The 16,331-nt window shown below is 41.7% G+C and overlaps 1 protein-coding gene across 17 annotated transcripts in view; it reads right to left on the bottom strand.

Moving 5' to 3' along the window:
* CHD9 (chromodomain helicase DNA binding protein 9) overlaps positions 1-16,331 on the bottom strand; it is a 246,200-nt gene that overhangs the window by 182,463 nt on the left and 47,406 nt on the right. The window contains exon 1 of one of the 17 annotated variants that reach the window (XM_024124914.3): positions 13,762-13,806. The exons of 13 other annotated variants lie outside the window; for them this stretch is intronic. The gene's annotated coding sequence lies outside the window, so the exon portion shown is untranslated. Of the gene's footprint in view, positions 1-13,247; positions 13,389-13,522; positions 13,658-13,761; positions 13,807-16,331 lie in introns of those variants that run through there. 3 more of the 17 variants (XM_024124910.3, XM_024124912.3, XM_024124915.3) reach the window with 3 other exon arrangements.

Below are 16,331 nucleotides of genomic sequence, written 5' to 3'. Positions count from 1 at the left end.
TAAATACTGTAAAGACAACCCAACTTAAAGGAATGGCCAATAAACACATGAAAAGTTACTCAACATTAGTCACGAAGGGAATGCAAATCAAAATCACAATGAGATATACTAGAGATGCTATAACATAAAGGAAAATAACAAGCATTGAGGAGAATGTAGAGAAACTGAAACCCTCCTACACTGCTGGCAGGAATGTAAAATGGGACAGCCAATGTGGAAAAGAGTGTGGTGGTTCCTCAAAAAATTAAACATAGAATTACCGTATAACCCAGCAGTTCTATTCCTAGGTATACACTATACACCCAAAAGAATTAATAACAGGGACTCAAACAGATATTTATACAGCAATATTTGTAGCAGCATTATTCACAATAGCCAGAAGTTGAAAAACTCTAAGCGCCAACAACTGATAAACAAAATTTGGTATAAACATAAAATAGAATATTATCCAACCACAAAAAGGGGATAAGATTCTGATACATGCTACAACAGAGATGAACCTTATAAACACTGTACCAAGTATAAAAGGCAGACACAGAAGGGAAAATGTTGTATGATTCCTCTTATACAAAATATCTAGAATAGGTAAATTCATAGAAACAGAAATATTAGAGGTTACCAGGAGCTGGTAAGAGAGGAAGTAGGGAGCTTTTTAAGGAGAGTTTCTGTTTGGGGTGATGAAAAAAATTGGAAATAGTGGTGATGGTTACACAACATTGTGAATGGAAATGCCACTGAATTATATACATAATGTTTAAAATGGCAAATTTTATGTTTATATATATATATGTACACACACACACACACACACACACACATATATATATTCATAAACACACACAAAGCCAAGCATGCTCCTACCTCGGGGCCTTTGCACTTGCTGAATACACTCTTCCCTCATTTCCTATAAATTCTTTTCTCAAAAGTAACTTTCTCGGTGAGGTCATTCCTGACCAACCTATTTAAAATGTCATCATTCTCCTCCAATACTTCACATCTCTGTCCCCCCACTTTTTGCCTTAGTATTAGCTAACATTCTATATATTTTACATATTTATTTTGTTTAAAGCTTATGTTACCCAGAAAATGTAAGTTCTAAGAGGTCAGAAATTTATCCTTATCATATAGTAAGCAGTAAAAAAATACTTATTCATGTCATATACACACAAAACTTTCTATTTGGGTAGGCGGCAAAGAAGGAATTCTATGTAAGGCAGAAACTGTTTTTGTCCTTTTAAAAAATCTTATGTGAAACTTTCTAAAAAAATGGCATTACGGGTTATCTGGACATTAAGCTTATGACCCATTTAAAAATATTTTTAATTTTTTTCTTCCAGTTTTACTGAGATATACTTGACATACAGCACTGTGTAAGTTGAAACTGCACAGCATAATGATCTGACTTACATACATCATGAAACTGTTATCACAATAAGTTTAGAGATCATCCATCATTTCATATAGATACAAAATTGAATACAAAAAAAAATTTTGTGATGCGAACTCTTAGGATTTACTCTCAACAACTTCCATATATAACATACAGAAGTGTTAATTCTATCATGTTGTACACTACATCCCTAATACTTGTTTATCTTATACTTTACCTTGTACCTTTTGATGGCCTTCATCCAGTTCCCCTCCCCCCAGCCACTACTCCTGCCCTCTGGTAATGACAAATCTGACCTCTGTTTCTATGAGTTTGTTTGTATATTTGTTTTTGAAGTGTAATTCACCTACATTGTTAGTTCCTGTTACACAAGAGTCTTTTTCTATACATTTCAAAATGATCACCATGATAAGTCTAGTTATGATATCACCATACAAAGATATTACTTGGTTATTAACTATATTCCCCACACTGTACCTTTCATACCAGTGATTCATTTATTTTTGCAACTGGAAGTTTGTACCTCTCAATCTCCCTCCTTCTTTCTTTCCTCCCCCACCCTCTTTCCTCTGGCAACCACCTGTTTGTTCTCTGTATCTATAACTCTTATTTCTGTTTTGTTATGACACTGTTTTGTTTTTCAGATTCCACATGCAAGTAAAATTATACAGTATTTGTCTTTCTCTTATTTCACTTAGCATAATACCCTCTAGGGCCATGCATGTTATTGCAAATGGCAAGACTGCATTCTTTTTTCTATATGTACCACATCTTTTTTATCTGTTCATCTATTGATGGGCACTTGGGTTGCTTGCATATCTTGGCTATTATAAATAGTGCTGCAATGAACAGAGAGGTGCATATATCTTTTCAAATTAGTGTTTTTGTCCCCAAAGCACAAAATATTTTAAAGTTTTAATTGTGGTAAAATATACATAAAATTTACCATCTTAACCATTTTTAAGTGTACAGTTCAGTAGTTTTAAGCATATTGACTGTTGTGTAACCAATCTTTAGAATTTTTTCATCTTGCAAATTTGAAATCCTGTACCCATTTATTTAAACAACTCCCCATTCTCCTTTCTCCAATCCCAACCCCTGGAAACCACCATTCTGCTGTTTCTAAAGAATCTGACTACATTAGATACCCCATCTAAGGGGAATTATACAATGTGTGTGTGTGTGTGTGTGTGTAAGTGGCTTATTTCACTTAGCATAATATATTCAAGGTTCATCCATGTTGTAGCATATGTCAGAACTTCCTTCCTTTTTTTTTTTTTTCCCGGTACGCGGGCCCCTCACTGCTGTGGCCTCTCCCGTTGCGGCTCCGGACGCGCAGGCTCAGCAGCCATGGCTCACGGGCCTAGCCGCTCCGTGGCATGTGGGATCCTCCCAGACCGGGGCACGAATCCGTGTCCCCTGCATCTGCAGGCGGACTCTCAACCACTGCGCCACCAGGGAAGCCCCTTCCTTCCTTTTTAAGGCTGAATAACACTCCATTGTACGTATATTATGGCCCTTTAAAATTTTTTCCAGTATTTTTCAAGTTCTTTTTGAACAAGAAGCATGATATGCTATAGAATCTACGCTTCAGTAGTATACTTAGCTATTTTATGGGAAGTAGAGTAAAAGATGTCTGGATACCAAATCCCAAAGTGTGACCCAATTATCAGACCTAACCTGCTGAGAAAACTTCTAACCAAAATACTGTTTTGTGAAACTTAATTCCTTAATATAAACATCAACTGTGTCTCTCCTTAATTTACCTGATAGTTACTTATAAGCCTAAGCAGACATTTTCAAAGTAGACTGAAAGGATCCAAAAGAGAAATTTCCTTACCCAACATTATAGACTAAAACCTATTAGTATTATTTGTTTTCCCCCTCCCAGGAGACCAAAATTCTAATCTCTGTAACTAACTGAAAGTGTGACAATATACATAACCATCTGGCCCCCCAGTTACCTTGTCAATGACAGGTTTGGACTGAATGCTTATGAAGGTGTCTTATAACTCAACACTGTATACTTGGTTTATTTTCTACTCACATATTCACGAAACACCTACCCCAACCAAACTAGAGACATCAGGGAAAAAAAGCTTAAAATCCTCATTAAGGAATAAATGCAAGATAAAAAGTAGTGGGCTCTATATTCTAAAATAAAAGCTTATGAGATTTAACTTTAAAAATACCTTTTAACTTAAAAAAAAACATTATTTTTTCCTCTTGAAGACATCAACCATAATGTTCTATACCTAAAATTCTAAAAAAAATAATAATTATGTTACGATTGTTCTATCCTACAATTTGTAGGAGTATCACTGTCCTCATTTTTAAATTTTCAGGCTAGTATGACCTTAACATATAACAACATGAACACCAGCAAAAACTAGAACTTAACAGAAAAATAAACTAATTTGTAATAGTTATCCAGAAGAACATCCTTCAAAATTATTCCCAGTAGACAATTTAAGATAACTTAGGTTGTTTTATTAATGTACAATACACAAAATCATCACAGAAGTCCACATAAGAAGCTTTACATGTCATGTATTCCAATCTCTATTAACATTTGTGTACAGAACTCTATTAAATCCCATCCTTATGTCTGTTCTGTTTTCTTGGTATGTTTCAGATTAATCTAACTGCATAAGGTATCCATCCAGCTGATTAATTATAAAATAAATTAGATCACTAGTCAACAAGAAAAATATCTGGCAAATACCAATCAGCCATGGCATAGTTGAAAGAGCTCAGGCGTGAGTTCAAATTCTGCCATCTCTAAGCTGTATAACCTTCAGCAGTTCTTTAAAATTCTTTTTCCTCACCTGACCATCTACACTGCAGAGCTGTTACAGAGTTCAGAAGAATAAAGTCTAAAATATAGTAAGTGCTCAATAAATATGTATTTCCCTCTCACTGACCTGTAGAACTAAGAACATATATCAAGATTCTACGTTGGCTTGCAGAAAAATTACTAAGAGCCTGTTATATATGATTATACTTAGTTTGCAACTCATTTAATAAATATTTATACTGGGCTTCCCTGGTGGCGCAGTGGTTGAGAGTCCACCTGCCGATGCAGGGGACACGGGTTCGTGCCCCGGTCCGGGAAGACCCCACGTGCGCAGAGCGGCTGGGCCCGAGAGCCATGGCCGCTGAGCCTGCGCGTCCAGAGCCTGTGCTCCGCAACGGGAGAGGCCACAACAGTGAGAGGCCCGTACGGCAAAAAAAAAAAAAAAAAGTAAAACTATTTATACTAACCAACAGTATCATCAATATGCCAAAACTCATCTTTGCCCTCCCAATATATATGCTTGCTCATTTTATTCCCTTACTAAAGATATCAATGCCTCTCCACCCATTTTTGCTTCAATTCCCCCACAGGTAATCCATGCCTTAACCACGTTGAAATGTTGCTTGAATTCATCAAACTTTCTCACATCTCCATTAATACATACAGGAAGTTCTCTTCACCTATAATATCACTTCCCACCACCCCTATTTCTCTATTTAATGCTTCTGATATTAAACTCAAGTTCTGCCATCTCTAGGAGCCAGTACACACACACACACACACACACACACACACACACACAACCCGGCCCTCTGGAAAGGTTAAGCATTCATTAATTTATTTTTTAATTTTTCGGCCATGCCACGTGGCATGTGGGACCTTAGTTCCCCAACCAGGGGTCGAACCCATGCCCCCTGCATTGGAAGTGCAGAGTCTTAACCACTGGACCACCAGGGAAGTCCCAAGCATTCATTTTTTGTATTCCACACTTTACACACTATATTATCAATTTCTGGTCTACTTGTCTGTCTTCCCTATTAAACAAGAGGAGTGCAGAGAATGGTTCTTATTCATGTTTATCCCTAACATCTACTAGTATAATTCCTGGCACATAGTAAATACCCAAATGTTCTCAAGAATTCAATGTCATAACGTAAAACAAAACAAAATCTCTCAATCCTTAAGAGTTACACCAAAAATTGAGATTCAAAAGCATTCTTTTAAGCAACAATGTACCATTTTTATGACTTGAAGTATGCCTCCACTGAACGGCACTTAAAAATGGTTAAAACAGTACATTTTAGGCTATATATATTTACCCTACACACACACAAACACACACACACACACACACACATACATACATACACGAGAATGTCTCAGTGATCCAACTGAAGCTTAATTCCTAGTTATCCCTCAAAGAATTTTGCCTTCATTGATAAGTTATTCTACAAGGGACCCTATAGCATAGCGGTTAAAAAGTAAGGGCTCTGAAAAGAGACTGGTAAGCTTTATCACTTGTTAGCTATGTAATCTTAGGCAAGTCAATCATTTTGAAGCTCAGTTTCTTCATCTGCAAAATGGGGATTATAATAGTACTGATCTCATAGAACTGTAGTAAATAACCCACATAAAGTACTGCGTAAATACTGTTTTCAAACTGTGCTCCCTAGATTGTTGGGTAATCCTTAGCCAAAGAAAGAAAGGGCTTTAGACCACCCCTTCCCCCATTTCTTCCCCTATAAACGATTTCACCCCGCATATTCTTTTATTTTACAGATTGAGCTGTCAAGTAGGATTTTTTAAAAACAAAGCATTCCTTGGTTTAAAAGAACTGAAACCACTAATCTAATAGCACTCAACTGATGCTCATATTAACATCTCAGTCTGTAGATCGCCACTTACTAAATTCAATTATTGATACTTTGTTGGCATTCATACTTAACTTAGTTTTGCTTTGCATCTCACAGAAAGGGAAATCATTAAAAATACAATCTCATCTCTACTCTTGGTAAAAGCTAACTGGAAATAACTAATTTGGGGCTGATATTGAAGACAGATTATAAGTTTCCTAGTTGCTACTTAGTCAGGTCAAGTTGTTTAACTGAAGTGGTCCTGAACATCAATCATACTCATAACCAAATTAAGAGAGTGTGTGTGTATACTATTAACATTAAAAACAGGAAACTGATTTAAATGAAGAATTTTCCAAAGTTTGAAATACACTAAAAACTGAGACCCAGGTTGATTATCACTAACTTGCAAGGTTGTTGCAGTTTAAAAATACAAAGTTCCTAAAATATAGTAAGTGCTTAATAAATGCAGCTTTCCCTCTCATACCTGTCATCTCTTTTCTGATGTCCCAACAACCTACAGTCATTCAAACCTTCCCATGGCTGTTAGGCTTTTCTAGACCTCCTCAGACTCTTTCACTAATTATCTCCAATGCTGTCCTCTCATCACCTTCAAAACCCTTGTGTTCTTTTTCACTCACTCAACCCACCATAGTTTATTAACATCACCACTGTAATTTTACCTCCTTGCCTCAGTCCAATTCAATGTTTCTGAATATTTGTAATATTTATAATATTTACTATATGCCTGGCACCAAACCTTTACCTTCAATGTGGTCCTTGCTTTTGTTTAATGTTTAAAATCATTTTCCTACGCTTCTAGGCTATCTCTTTGCAGTTATTTGTTTTCTCTCCTCAATTCTTCAATCCTAACTTCCCCATTCTCACCCCAAAACAATTTTGCCTCTTAGATTTCTGAGGTTTTCCAGTTGAAAGTCACCAATCATCTTTACAGAAGCCATGTATCTGTCTTTGCATCTATCCCTTTTTTCTTCTATAAATACTATTTTCAGAAGAGGAAACATGACTCTTCCCCAAAGATAAATCTTTCACCTCTTAATTCCTACCATTCCATCTAGCCTTTCAAAGGGACTTACACCCACACATTCCACCTCTCTTGAGGATCTTTAATCACCCACTGCAATTGCCTGCTTTCCTTCTAACCTTAGGCATCAGCAGATCTCTCCTACCTCAACAAAAATGTAAATGTACAAATGAAATCATCTTGTTTCTAACCTTCTATTCAAAGACAAATATTGAAAATAAATTATCCACTACCTCCATTTTCCAAATACCCATTTGCTTGTTAACCTCCTGTACTTTAGTTTCTGCCCCCATAAAATTACTGCAACTCTTTCAAAGACAACTAAGAAAATATAGAGAGAAATATATTGAATTCAAGTCAGCTAATTCCATGGGAAAAAAAAATTTTAATTTACTCAAACTGTAGTAAAGCACAAAATTTTAAGATAAAACAAATTTTATGCAAAATATATGAAACCTAATCATTGTCCTCACCATTTTTTCCTTCTTATAAAAGAACTACCAAGATATATTAGCAGTTATCTTTCAGAAGAATAACCAATGATTTCCAATATTCGTTTTTTTTCTTTTTTGGCCACATGGCTTGTGGGATCTTAGTTCCCCAACCAGGGACTGAACCTAGGCCTTTGGCAGTGAAAACATGGAATCCTAACTACTGGACTGCCAGGCATTCCTCTAGGATAAAATTTAATACGCTTTACAGGGCTGCTGCTTACTCAGGTAAACTAAACTGAAATAACCAATGGCCAAAAAAGATAATCTTTCTTTTCCTCCAAATTTCAAACCACGTCCGTTTGTAGCAATAACAGTGCCTAAAATTACTGGTTAAAAAAGTTCTAAAGCATAACCAAAAAAAACACAAAAAAACCTCTTAGATATTCATTTAGCTAACTATATTTAATTATGCCAAATTACAAAAGAAACATCAATATCTACAGCTATTTGATAAATAATAGCTACTAATGACATAAGCTATAATTTTTATTCATAAGCACCAGAAGCCTCATTTAAAATGATACATTTAATATCAGACTGCCTACAGGCTAAAAACTTTCAGATTGCTAATTTCCTGAGAATATCAAAACTACAAGACTTTTCTATTCTGCACCATCACCCAAGTAATACATAAACCCATCTAATACTACGTTCTAGTTCATTTGTTTCTCAAACCTTCATATTTAATATAATCTATATTAAGATATTCACAAATAAACTTTCAAAAACTGAAGTACATTGTTAAAAAGTAAGATCATTTCAGTTACCAATTTTTCTAACATAAATAGGAAGCCTAGTCCTTCCTCTCAAAACACATTCTATGGGGACTTCCCTGGTGGTGCAGTAGTTAAGAATCCGCCTGCCAATGCAGGGGACACGGGTTCCAGCCCTGGTCCGGGAAGATCCCACATGATGCAGAGCAACCAAACTCGTGCGCCACAACTACCGAGCCCGTGAGCCACACTACTGAGCCCGTGCTCTAGAATGCGCGAGCCACAACTACTGAAGCCCGCGTGCCTAGAGCCTGTGCTCCGCAACAAAAGCCACCGCAATGAGAAGCCCGGGCACCGCAACAAAGAGTAGCCCCCGCTCCCTGCAACTAGAGCAAGCCTGCGCGCAGCAACTAAGACCCAAGGCAGCCAAAAATAAATAAATAAATAAATTTTTTTAAAAACAGAAAAAAATGCTAAAAACACATACTATGAATGTCTTAGTGTGCTGTCACACACATAGCTAAAGCTATCCTCACTGAGGCAGCCAGCACTCAGATAAAACCAGTCCTCACCTTCTGAAGCACTTGTCTATGGATAGCGTTCAAACCTTGATTTCTCACCAATCCTTTTTCTCCCCCTATCTTCTTCTTCTCAGTACATCTCACCATCATCTATCTAATTCCTCAAGCCAGGAACGTGGAGATCATTTTTTTTAATTAATTAATTTATATTTTATTTTGGCTGCGTTGGGTCTTCGTTGCTGCACGCGAGCTTTCTCTAGTTGCAGCAAGCAGGGGCTACTCTTTGTCCTGGTGCACAGGCTTCTCATTGCGGTGGCTTCTCTTGTTGCAGAGCACGGGCTCTAGGTACGTGGGCTCAGTAGTTGTGGCTCGTGCACTCTAGAGCACAGGCTCGGTAGTTGTGGCGCACAGGTTTAGTTACTACGCAGCACGTGGGATCTTCCCGGACCAGGGCTCGAACCCGTGTTCCCTGCATTGGCAGGCGGACGGATTCTTAACCACTGCACCACCAGGGAAGCCCATGGACGTCATTTTTGACACCTTTCATTTACATCCAATTCATCATGCAGTTGTCAACTCCGCCACCATTCCCATCTCCTGTCTCTATCAAATCAAATTTTATATATACATATACACATATATCCTTTTCCATTCCTTCATCTCCACAGCTGCTACCCTAGTTCCACTTATCATCATGTCTTACCTCAACAACTGCAGTAGCACAATATCTTCGCTTTTACCCTTGCCTTTCTCCAATCCATTCTCAGCCAAAGTGATGTTTTTAAAATTTAAAGTATATTACTCCTCTGCTTCAAAATCTTCAATGATTGCAATGTCCTTAGTAAAACCCAGAAGTCTTTAACATGTCCTTCAAGGCCCTGCATGGCCCTGCATGATCTGCTCTCTGCCTCTCATTTCATCTTGCACGGTTTCCCTCCATTATTATGCTCTTGCCACCCTGAACTTCTTTCATTTCTTCCAACATATTAACCTCTCTCCTGCCTTCATACGTATTTTTTCCATTCTAGGAAACTCTTTTCCTGCCTGGTTTCTTATTCTTTATGTCTTGACTTAAATATCACCACCTGAGAGGCCTTCTCTGACTGTACAAACTAAAACCCTCCCCACTTTTCTCTCATAGCACTCTTTTCCCTTACTGAATTTACCCCAAATTGTAATTTTACACTTATTTGCTTGTTCATTATGTGTTTCCACTATCAGGCTGTAGATTCTACAAAGGCAAGGACTGCATTACATATAATAAGTTAATAAGTAAAAGGATCACTTAATAAATCTGCTTAGTGGATGAATGAATGGATGTGCATGACCTAGAATCCAGGAAACAAATTACAGCTCGAAGTGGCTTTCCCTCCTCTGGGTCTCCCATCGTCACTTGATCAACTTTCCAACTGTCACCAAAAGTGAGGAGCAAAAAGTGTTCCTGCAAACTCAAAGGCAATACAATAGAAGGAATGCCAGGAAATTGTACTTGATGTCAAATAGGTGAGACAAATAATAGTATGATTTCATGGGAAGGAGAAATCCTTAAGGGCTACAATGAGAGATGATTTTATTCACAAGGTGGAATTTGACCTGAGTATTCAGATTGGTAAAATTTGGAGAGGTAGAATGTATGGGGAGTGAAGCCCAAATAAGGAGTTAAGAGACACAAAGTGTTAGAAGACAATTATAGAACTGGAATGTGGCAACTTATATTTACAAAGTAGATAAGTGTAAAAAACTAAATCTCTCATCATGTAAATCTGTATTTTGTTAAAACATGTTAATCACGTTAAGACCACAACATCTACAAAACATTTGAAAGGTTACAATAAAATCATTCTACCTCAGTCTCCATAAATCCCTTCTAATTCTAACCTTTGGCTTTTAAAGTTTTTCAAACATTTATGACAACACTCTCATAATTAGTTTCCATAACTCATTTTCACTCTGACCAACTACCTCGTTTTCCATATTCTTATCACTGTGTTCTTTATTCAATATACTGACACCTGATGAAATTTCCCCAGTAGATCTACTATTTCAATCATATTTATTTTTCCTTTATAGCCTTTGATCTTTCTAGGACTTCATTTTTTTCTTCTCTGTCGAAGTAGTTGACTTTTTCTTGGTCTACGTTTCTTTCAATGATCTAACTCTTCAGAAAATCTAAAATATTCATATGTACCAACATTTTTATTTTACTATTGGTAGAAGCTTCAATAGATTTTACTTCTAAATCTGTAATGTTACTTCAGTTCCTGCCTCCTAAATTTACACAAGCCTCTCCTTCAGTTCTATCTTGTTTCCATAGGTAAATTATCAAGGTCTAGTTCAATGCCTTATGGAAGGCATTCAGTTATATTAGATAAGGGGTTTGGAGTTAAAAGTTTCTAGAGATACTTCCAAATTGAAAATGCTACGATTTCATTAATCTTATCTTGTCATGGGCTTTTTCCATTGACAACACTCCTTATCTTTATTCATGCTTGCCTACTTGAGGTTATTCTAAAAATGTTTTCCGGTTAAGGCCAACTTACCTGAAATACCAATATACCACTATTTCTTTCAAAACCTCTGCTTTTTCTAACACTTAAATCCAAGCATAATTTTTGCATTTCAGAGGAGGATCTCAGAATACTTAAAATCACAGAATTGTCAAACTGGAGAAAACTAAGGTTCACAGAATTTAAGAAACTTGACTACATCTATATAGCTAGTAAAGTGACAAAGTCCTGATTCTCTCTAATCAGCACTCCTTCCAAGTCAAGAAGCCTTTACTGGTTACTCCAACACAATGTCTTCTTCCTAATGCTACTTCCTATGTCCTTCCAAGTCAAGAAGCCTTTACTGGTTACCTCCAGCACAATGTCTTCTTCCTAATGCTACTTCCTATGTCCTTCCAAGTCAAGAAGCCTTTACTGGTTACTCCAGCACAATGTCTTCTTCCTAATGCTACTTCCTATGTCCTTAGGACATCATCTCCTAGTTAATCAATCACAACGTTTTTGTTTTTTAACTCTCAATTACCCACTCTCCTAAAACCGTTCAAGGATGACAAAGATACCAGAAGCAAAACTGGGAGGCAACTACTTTGCTTTTTCTCAGATCATTTTATGTCTATATTATATGATCTGCATTTTACAGGAAATTCCCCAAGGAGTGAGACCTGCCAATACTTTGTAGTACAGTATAACGATTTAATGTGAAGTGCTAAGGCAATGGAAGCATAAACAGAAAAGTCTTGGAAGATACATGGTTTTACTTGCTTGGAGCAATAGATATTTTTCATTTAGTAAATATTTATCAAATATCAATCATATGGAAGGCTCTGTGCTACCTATTAGCAAAAAGTCACATTTAAATTCAAGTACTGTGAATCAAACAGAAGAGAACACTATGTTCATCCTTTTGCATTGCAAAAACAAAAACACCAAAAACAAACACAGCACAACCCTCCCTCTGTAAAGTGGAATCCCCCCTTAAGTCCACCTTCTGTATATTCAAGTGTTTGTAGACCTAATGGTTCTAAGTACCTGTACAATTATACACAGAGTTTAGGTAGAGTAACATTACAAAACAAGCCCTCTTTCCTTTTCAAGATCATAGCTACTTAAGTAAAAGTGGTGAGACTGAAATCAAAGAAAAGGAAAAGCTGAAAAGTGGAATGCAAAACTGAGAAATTAAACTGCGATAATGACTGCATTAAGGAAAATAAACTTTATTTAACGGGGGGCGGGGACTCTGAGGTACTTCAAGTATTTCACATAAACGGATAAAAGTCACAAAAGCGTCAAATCCCAGTCTTTCAAGAAAGTAACACTGTAAATATAACAATTAAAAAACAAATTCTTGTCTACTTTGTTCTGAAAAGTTTTATTTTCCTCAAAAACAAAACAAGAAAAAAACAAAGGCAAAACAAAACCAAAAAACGAACAGAAACCACTCTGAGCTGGCGACTGCGACAGGCCAGACACCCAGGCTTTCTGGGTCGTGCTTGGCTTTGGGATGGATGTCCGCGAAGAGAGCCCTGGAACCACCCATCACGTCCCACACCCAGATCCCAAGAAAGCAGCAGTCCCGGCGGAGGCCCGACACACACAGGGGCTGGTGGGGTCCGGGGTCCGGGCCCTACTGCAGACGTGGAGAGGCCCTCGGGACGGAGGATCACAGAGAGGCAGCGCGGTCGTAACCCGGACGCCTAGGCCTGGAAAAGCGCCGAGGGCGTCCAGGGCTCGAGGGCACCCAGCACTCGCGCGGGACGCCTTGTCATGAGTCACGGAGGCGAGAAAGCAGGCGGGAGGGGCAAGAGGCTGCAGGATGGAGGGAAGCCCGACCCTCGGGAGGATAGCGAGCGGACGGGGAGGCCCCGACCTCACACGGGGCAGAGAAGGGGGGCCCTGCCTACCCACGCCCTGCCCGCCCTGCCCTCACCTCCATCCGACGCAACAGGCGCTGCGATCGGGTCTGGACCCCGGGGTCTGCGTGCTGGGGGGCGGGGGCAGCAGCCCGCAGCCATGACAGGAGCGGGGCTGGCCGCGGGCGGGCTGGGCCGCACGTGCGGGCAGCGGCCCCTCCCCGGCCTCCCCGCGCTCTCGCCCGCCCGCCCCCGGGGGCCGGCCCCTCACCTCGGCGGCGGCGACGCGGCCCGGCCTGCCCCGACCCCCCCCCACCTCGGCGGAGCGGCGGCGGCGGCGACACGTACTCACCGCCGCTCACGGGTTCTCGGGCTTCGCCATGACTGAGGCGCCCCCTTCGCCCCCCGCTTCGACCGAGACTGACACGCGCGGCTGGCCGGGCGGGCGGCCTCAAGCGACCACCCGGCTGACAGAACCCGCCCCCGCCTCTCCCCACCAGTTGAGCAGCGGCCACTGCCCAGCGGCGCCCCCAGGCTTCCTCCCCACGCCTGGGGCGGCGGGTGGCAGCGACGGTCGGCTGCGGCACTTACCGGCGGCGCGGCCAGGCCCCCCTGTCAGCGCGGGGCCGGGAGGGAGAGGAGGGAGGAGTGAAGGGGCACCGCCTCCCCCGCGCCGCCACGCACCCGCCTGATTGGCCCAGTTCACTCCCCAAGCGCGACCCCACCAGCCCCTGCGAGCGGCACTCCGGCAGCACCGGCGCGTCATTTGCATACTTGTGCCCGCGCCGCTGATTGGCCCGGGCTCGGAGGGGCGGTGGAGACGGCGGCAGCTCCCGCCGCTGCTCCCGCCGCGTCGGGCGACCGAGGAGGGAGGATCCCCTCTGCCGCTCCTCTTCCCTCACGGCCCGGCCTGACCTGGGGCGGAGGGCGGCGGGAGGCGGGGTCGCCGCCCGGCTCCAACATGGCCCCGCCGCGCCGCCGACCCAATCGCCGGTGCGGTTACTCCGAGAGCCCTGGGCGGCCTCGGGGCGGGGAAGTGTTGGGGCCGGGCGCCCTCTGGCCGGAGCGCGGCGCAGTGCAGTGGCCCGGGCTCCCCTCACCGCCCCGCCGCGGCCGCCACGTCAGGCCGCGCCCTCGCGACGGCCTTTCCCCTCCCCGCGGCCCGGCCGCCACGTCAGGCCCGTCAGGCACGCCCTAGCCGCGAGCTGACCGGTGGCGGGGTCGGCGCCGAGGTCACTCACACGCTGGGCATCTCCCCGCCAGCCCGGGGCCGCCGAGGAACCGCGAGAGTTTCTAGAGCCTCCCTCTTGACACGGCCGTCGTCTTGGACCCGCGTTCTCACTTCGCTCTGAGACTGCGGTGGCACACGCCTGTGCTGTAAAATCGGGAGCAAGGAGAGTGTCGCCGCGATGATGCAGCGATTCAGTCCAGGTGCTAAGCACCTGCTGCGGAAAAGGCACCAGGCTGAGGAGAGATCCAGCCCCAAGTCCTAATCTAGAGAGAGTACGCACCTCGAGTGGTGGAGAGCTGGGGCTGACACACCTAGTCATCTCCATGGTCAGGCCCACGTTCTAAATTGCACAGCTATGAAGGGAAAGAAAGACCCCCCCCGCCCCCGCAAAAAAAAAAAAAAGGGCGGGGGAGAAGGTGACGCTGGTCCAGGAGTAGGGGGCGTATAGAAAACCACGGCCTAAGAAGGCGTGGGGACACCTGGGTTCCCTCTCGCTCTGTCACTAATTGAGTGACCTACATTAAATCATAACGTGTCCCAAGGCCTCGGTTTTCCCTACTGTGAAATGAAGAGGCTGGACACATTTTTCTAAAAGCCTTCCGATTCTAAAATTCTACCGGTCTCTCTTTCAGGCCCTGAGCTGGCTTTAATACCTGACTAAAACTTCAGCATCCATATTAGAACGAGAGAAGACAAAATAATGGAACGTTAGAACTTCAGCCAGCCTACCTGATGTTTGTTCGGAACTGTTTACTGTTTCAAATCCTAGGAGGGTGATATCTAACATTCACTTTACAGTTGACAGAAATCTCTTGACTTTCTGTCTTCACAAAGAAGCAAAGAGCAGTGTCACTGTGCTTGTTTATGCCTGACCAGAATGGAATGGCCGCGGTATACAGAGTGCTAGTTGCCAAGTAATTTCATTCTTCATATTCCCCATGAAGGCTCTCCAGAGTAGAGCAACGCAAACTCTATTTAGCTGAGATACTGAAAGGGTTAGGAGAAAACCCTGCTGAGAGAGAAGTTACAATTACAGTTTCGATTCCCCTCAAGGATACTTAATAACAACTACACACTAGGATAAGAATGCACGGAAACAGTTCATCTCTGAGCTCCCTACACTACTTATTTGAATACCACTTTAGTTTGCAAATCCAACCTGTTGAGTCAAATCTAAGGCCAGTAACATCTCATTTATCAACTTTACCTACTTGACAGAACTTCTCTCCCCAAGAAAACTCATGTTTTCTTGAATACAGCCCTTTGAAAAAATAAAGTTTGGTGATTAAGGAGCATCATTATCATTATCAACACAATTGCAGTTTATTATGACCAATGAATGCCCTCAAAATTATGTAGATTTGTCCCTATAATAATGACCTCTAGAATGCTGTTTTTATGATTAAATTTACATCTGTTTGTTTGTTTTGTCTCCTTTATCACTACTGGGCTGACACTTCTCCATTGTCCTACCTTCTTTCGGTTTTTTTGTTTTTAATGCTTCTATTGTACTATGAACCTAGACACAGATAAACTTCTATTAGTTTAGACTTTCAAGATTTGAGTAAAGATTTTCTGTGGGGTTCTCCTGTGAGTTAAGCACATGAGGTTTTTTGGTTTTTTGCTTTTAATGAATTAATTTTGGCTGCGTTGGGTCTTTGTTGCTGCACACGGGCTTTATCTAGTTGCGGCGAGCAGGGGCTACTCTTCGTTGTGGTGTGCGGGCTTCTCATTGCAGTGGCTTCTCTTGTCGCAGAGCACAGGCTTTAGGTGCGTGGGCTCAGTAGTTGTGGCACACAGGCTCAGTAGTTGTGGCTCATGGGCTCTAGAACGCAGGCTCAGTAGTTGTGGTGCACGGGCTTAGTTACTCTGCAGCATGTGGGATCTTCCCAGACCAGGGCTCAAACCCATGTCCCCTGCATTGGCAGGC

This window comes from Physeter macrocephalus, chromosome 17, assembly GCF_002837175.3.
Source record: "Physeter macrocephalus isolate SW-GA chromosome 17, ASM283717v5, whole genome shotgun sequence".
Lineage (NCBI taxonomy): Eukaryota > Metazoa > Chordata > Mammalia > Artiodactyla > Physeteridae > Physeter > Physeter macrocephalus.
The sequence above is the reverse complement of the archived record's forward strand: the minus strand, read 5'-3'. Positions and strand labels throughout refer to the sequence as shown.